This window comes from Aptenodytes forsteri, unplaced genomic scaffold, assembly GCF_000699145.1.
Source record: "Aptenodytes forsteri isolate BGI_AS27 unplaced genomic scaffold, ASM69914v1 Scaffold231, whole genome shotgun sequence".
In the NCBI taxonomy this organism is placed as follows: Eukaryota; Metazoa; Chordata; class Aves; order Sphenisciformes; family Spheniscidae; genus Aptenodytes; species Aptenodytes forsteri.
In genome coordinates, this window is record NW_008796046.1 from 2,494,829 (window position 1) to 2,500,971 (window position 6,143).

A 6,143-nucleotide genomic window follows, 5' to 3' on the forward strand; every position below is an offset into this window, starting at 1 on the left:
AACACAGCAATTGTCCCGTAATTATCATGCACGCTTATAGTCAATAAAACAAAAGGGACCCTTAACTTCAAAAGTAATTTTTAAGGGAAAGCAACAGAAAGCTTTTCAAACGATGACTGTGAAAGGACAAAGAGAGGAGAGCGTGCATTTATATTGGTCAGTAAGGCACTCATCGCGACAACTGTGACTGAGGATGGTCATGGGAGACCAGGGTTCATAGGCCACACCAAAAGCGGTTTTATTTTCACAGAGGGAATGCAGTTGTCGAGCACTCAGAAAGGGTCCCAAATGAGAAGGCAGGCTGGCAGGCCAGAACAAGACACCCAGCTGGCTCCACAGCCTAGACAAAAGCTTGGTTCTCTGAAGCTTTTTATTTTCCCTTCCTCTTCCAGAGTTAAAATTGGGATGGTATCAGTTCCTCTTTCCCAAATGGAAAGCCCTCTGAGAGCAAACCAGATTTCGAAGCTTTCCAACAGCTACACAGACCATGCCGTCAGAGCTTGCTGCTTAACACGTACGTGTAAGTGTTCAGGGCATTCACAGGGTAGTCTTGGGATCAGAGCAGAGCTACAGTTGGATGTTCTCCAGGGGTATTTTAGGAGAACAGAATCAAATTGCCACACAAACATAATTGCCAAGTTTCAGTCTAATGTTACAGCAATTTGCTTGACACGTTTTTATCTCAGAGGATAGAATGGTGGAGTAATATTTTGTTGTTATTGTGTCCAAGTCCCCTAATGCAGCATTCATATCTTTGGTAAGGGACAGGATTCCTTCTCCTTCAAGTTCTGCTTTTGATAACAGAAAGCCTTACAAATCCTTTGTGCAACCTGGAAAAAAGATTTGGATAGACTGAGTTTAAGACAGTCAGTGAGAAAGATGCAAAGCAGTATTCTTAAATGACCTACTCCCAAAATCCACAAATTCGGAGCAGAGGATATTTGGTCCTCTGCTTTCTCTTCCAGGAGTCCATTCAGAAAGCCGGCCTGCAAGACATTTGCTGAGTATGTGGTTGCTGCATTACCTGATGCTTTCAATTCTTGCAGCCCATGCAGAGACAAATCATCTGGGAAACAAGATTTCCCTGCCTCCAACCCCACAGTATTTGAGAGGTCAATTCTGACCCCTTTAGAAAAGGCTGCCCAGAAAACATGTGCAAGATCATCACGTTTCTATGCTCCTGTCACCAAATCACTGTCCACCCAGCTCTTGCCCAGTGCAACTCTCCGTTTCTAAGCCTTGCAGGCATCTCGCAGCATCGCAGAGAATACACTCCGATGATCTGAGTGCATCAATATGCATTCGGACCATCTGTTAAACCCACAAGACATCCACCATCAGAAGATCCACAGAGTGGAGAGTCAGTGTTAAGCAGCGAGTACAATTTCCTCTTCACCATTTCTTTTAAAAGATATTTTGGTCCCAAGTCCCACAGAATTGGAATGTCACTTAAAGAGGACTTTTTGCTCACAGCGCCACATGAGATTTCAGGTTTCAGAGTAGAAGCTGAGCTATCGAAAAACCAAGTTGCTTATCCGTCTTGTTTCCATTATAGAGCAGGGAACTCAATCAGGCTCTTCAAGCTGGAGGAAAGCACCTTCTCCGCCAGACAAGGCTTCCTGAACGTAGAGTTAGAACCTGCCACTACCCGACAGACCTGACCGGGAAAAATCAACCCCTGCTCTTGATTTGTTCAAGGTGTTCATTTAAATCAAAGCAACCACCTCTAGGAACAAAGACTGAAAGAATATTTTTGCTTATAGTGTAAGAATCTAGTTTAGTAGAATGACTATTTGGTTTGTTAGACACTGCACTAGCATCTGAACTGTGCCTCTTCAAGACTTCAGAGCAAACAAATCAGTAAAGTTTTAATCTAGAAAGCAAGAAGATAAAAGAGATTTATTTAAAGAGATGACAGACCCATATACCAATTACAAGGGCCATGTCATTCTGTAACATTGTCCATAAGCATTGAGCTCAACCTTCAGAAGTCTGTCACCTGGATTATTATTTTTTAAAACATGAAAGGGCTGTATCCCAACACCGAGCTTCAAGCCTAAGAGCATTTCTTTCTGAAGATGATAGGCCACAGCAAAGATCAAGCTAAGGAGTGTGGAAAGTGGCTTCAGATCCATTTAGCAGATGTATGATTCCAAGCACCAGCTTGATAACTAAGTTGAGCATCCAGAGACACAGGAGGCACCAACTCTTAAGTCAGAGGAGGGACAAGTCCCAGTCTACAGTCACATGGAGGCATCAAAAATCCATTTTTTGCTCTCTCCTTTCTTGAGTCCCTGGAAGAAATACATGATTTCTGCTCTACTCCATTTTGCATGGGATTCCTTTTTAAGTACAAATTTCCCCTTTCCCCTTACTTTTTGCAACAATCTTCATGCAGGAAGATATATTCTAAAGAGAGCTTGAGTCTGTAAGAACTGCACCTTCCTACTCCACAAGTAAGACAAAGCGTTCCAAAGTCACACCCTGTGTAGTGACAGAAATAAAGATCTTACCAATTTCCTCAGAGCCCTGCAGTCTGTGAAAATCATGTAGTGATCAAGTCACAAACACCACTGACCCCATCAGCCTCATGGGCTCGGAGTGGTTTCTGAAGAGCAGGCCGCACTTCTGCGGGTGATCTCCTAGCCTTGAGCAAGAACACTGTTGGCCAGAGCTGTGACAATGCAAAAGTGACAGGCTAACGATAGCATCACTTGAGCAGAATCTGTCCCACAGGACAACAGTTACTGCTTATGGATCCCAAGAGAACTCCACTAGAGATACTAGTGGAAATATTTTTGTAGAAATCCACTTGCACACACAAAGGTGGAAATGGCACAAAGCTCTCGAACACGACTTTGCTTGCTCTTGTATTAGTTACGGAAAATCCACAGCAGCACAGCCTTTGGCATAAACATTAGCCGCACATGTACATACCTTGGGTTCCAGGCAGATTGACATGCCTGCCCGTGCTCCAAATACACCTCCGATGGCAGTGCAGACTGAGCTACGAAAGCAAGCACAGAGCCAGGTGACAGAGATTTCAATGTGATAGCACCATTTCAACAGAAGCTCGAGCGCAGCCCCAGTGTCTTCTAAAAATGAAAGGCTTCAGTAAGACAATTCATGCGATTAAAGGTACCCACAGCCTTAAGTCACTCGCTGGGTCACGATCCTGGTGATTCTAAGAATCTGTGTGCAGGCTGCTTACCCAGAAATTAACCTACTGCCTTGGAAAGCGTTGCTTAATTTAGAAGAGCGATTACTTACAGCACCTGCTGCTAGCCTCACAGCCTTTGATATGCCAGCTTCTCCAAAATTAATGCTGTCTTCTAAAATTATTTACATAAGCAATTAAGGAAAGAACTAAAAAAAGAGACTGCTAAATGTATAACATAACAATCAGCTGGGTTATCAGCAGCAATTGAAACTATAATTTCCAAAGCAAATAGCATGAGTCAAGGCAGTCTGAGCTGAAGTTGCACAGTCAGTCCTTGCGGCAGACTCACATCCTCGGCCAGGCATAACAGAAAACGCATTGCACAGGCTACACACACCAAATTGTGTACGCGCATGACACCACCACCCCAGGAGAAGCTCCACACAGCAGGAGGACCTTTGCAAAAGAGGTCTCCTGGCTTTAAAGCCACATTACCTGTAGGCTTTAAATCTAAGGCCAAACCCACAGTAGCTTTGTCATGCAAGTGTAGAGCCTTTTGCAGGAATTGAGTGCTGAGCTCAGTGGGCAAAGGAGGAAGAGAACAGATGAAAGGAGGACTGAGGAACAAGGCTCAATTCTCAAGGCCTTAGTCCTTCTCCAGAAGTTTCTGTTCACACCTACAGATGGGGGACTCAAAATAAGTCCATGGGCCCTGATGGGATGCACCCACAAGTGCTGAGGGAGCTGGCAGATGTCATTGCGAGGCCAGTCTTGATAATTTTTGATCAATGATGGTGACTGGGAGAAGTGCCTGTAGACTGGAGGAAAGCAAATGTCACTCCTAATCTTCAAGAAGGAGGACCCAGGGAACTACAGGCTGGTCAGCCTCACCTCAATCCCTAGGAACGTGATGGAGCAGCTAATTCTGGAAACCATTTCCAGGCACATTAAGGACAAGAAAATCATCAACAGTAGTCAGCATGGCTTCACCAAGGAGAAGCCATGCTTGACCAACTTGATAAACTTCTACAATGAAGTGACTGGCCTGGTAGACTAAGGGAGAGCAGTGGATATTGTCTACCTGGACTTCAGGAAGGTCTTCGACACTGTCTCCCCTAAGATCCTCATAGAGAAACTGTTGATGTACAGGCTGGGATGAGCAGACAGTGAGGTGGACTGAAAACTGGCTGAATGTCTGGGCTCAGAGGGTGGTGATCAGTGGCACAAAGTCTAGTTGGAGGCCAGTCACTGGAAGTGTACCCCAGGGGTCAGTACTGGGTCCAGTCCCGCTTAACATCTTCATTAATGATCTAGATGATGCGGCAGTGTACCCTCAGCCATTTTGCAAATGACACCAAACTGGGAGGAGTGACTGATACACCAGAGGGACCTTGACAAGCTGGAGAAATGGGCTGACAGGAACCTCATGAAATTCCACAAGGAGAAGTGCAAAGTCCTGCACCTGGACAGGAACAACCCCAAGCGCCAATACCTGCTGGCAGCCACCCAGATGGAAAGCAGCTTGGCAGAAGAGAACCTAGGGGTCCTGGCAGACACCAAGTTGAACACGAGCCAGCAATGGGCCCTTACTACAAAGATGGCGAATGGTATCTAGGGCTGCATTAGGCAAAGTATTGCCAGCAGGTCGAGGGAGGTGATCCTTCCCCTCTACTCAGCACTGGTGAGGCCACACCTGGAGTGCTGGGTCCAGTTCTGGGCTCTCCTGTGCAAGAGAGACATGGACATACTGGCGAGAGTCCAGCAAAGGGCCACAAAGATGCTGAAGGGACTGGAGCATCTCCTCTATGATGAAAGGTTGACAGAGCTGGGACGGTTCAGCCTAGAGAAGAGAAGGCTCAGGTGGGGATCTCATCAATGATTATAAATACCTGCAGGGAGGGTGCCAAGAGGATGGAGCCAGGCTCCTGTCAGTGGTGTCCAGTGCCAGGACCAGAACCAACAGGCACAAACTGAAACACAGGAGGGTCCCTCTGAACATCAGAAAACACTTTTTTTACTGTGAGGGTGACTGAGCACTGGCATAGGTTGCCCAGGGAGGTTGTGGAGTCTCCATCCTTGGAGATATTCAAAAGCCATCTGGAGACGGTCCTGGGCAACTGGCTCTGGGTGGCCCTGCTTGAGCACAGGGCATTGGACCAGATGACCTTCAGGAGTCCCTTCTAACCTCAACCAGTTTAATTCTGTGAAACGCGTACCTTAACATGTACAGGCATCAAGAAGAGCACTTCCAGTTGTTTCAAAAGGCAGCACAAATCTTTACCTTATTTGTAACTACCAAATGGATGTTTCTATTCTGTTTGAAAAACAAAGACATTTCAGTAGCGGTAACTGAGGTGTTGGATGCTTCCTTCCAGGGGAAGGAAGAGTTCAGAAGTGAGCTAATTGGCGATGTCAAGATTGGAGGCAGCCTGGGCTACAGTGATCACACACTGGTGGAGGTCACAGTCCTGAGGGATATGGGTCAGGCAAAGAGTAAAGTCAGGACCCTGAATTTTAGGAAAGCAAACTTCCAGCTGTCAAGGAACTAGTCAATAGGACCCCCTGGGAAACTGCCCTCAGGGACAAGGGAGCAGAACAGAGCTGGCAGATCTTTAAGGACGCTTTCCATAGAGCACAAGAGCTCTCCATCTCCAGGTGTAAGAAATCAGGAAAGGAAGGCAAGAGACTGGCACGAATGAGTCAAGACCTGCTGGTCAAACTAAAGGGCAAGAAGGAAATGCACAGGCAGTGGAAGCAGGGACCAGTATCCTGGGAAGAGTATAGGGACGCTGCCCAGTTGTGGAGGGATGGGGTCAGGAAGGCCAAGGCACGAATGGAGATGAATTTGGCAAGGGATGCAAAGAATAAGAAGAAGGGCTTCTACAGGTATGCCAGCCAGAAAATGAAGGTAAAAGAAAGCGTACCCCCCTATGAGCAAGACTGGCAAACTGGTAACAACGGACGAGGAGAAGGCTGAGGTACT

General features: G+C 46.4%; 1 protein-coding gene across 1 annotated transcript in view; it reads right to left on the reverse strand.

Moving 5' to 3' along the window:
• PAK1 (p21 (RAC1) activated kinase 1) overlaps positions 1-3,207 on the reverse strand; it is a 58,144-nt gene extending 54,937 nt beyond the window's left edge. The window contains exon 1 of the mRNA XM_009286154.2: positions 2,938-3,207. The gene's annotated coding sequence lies outside the window, so the exon portion shown is untranslated. The remainder of the gene's footprint in view (positions 1-2,937) is intronic.
• Positions 3,208-6,143: the final 2,936 nt, after the last annotated feature.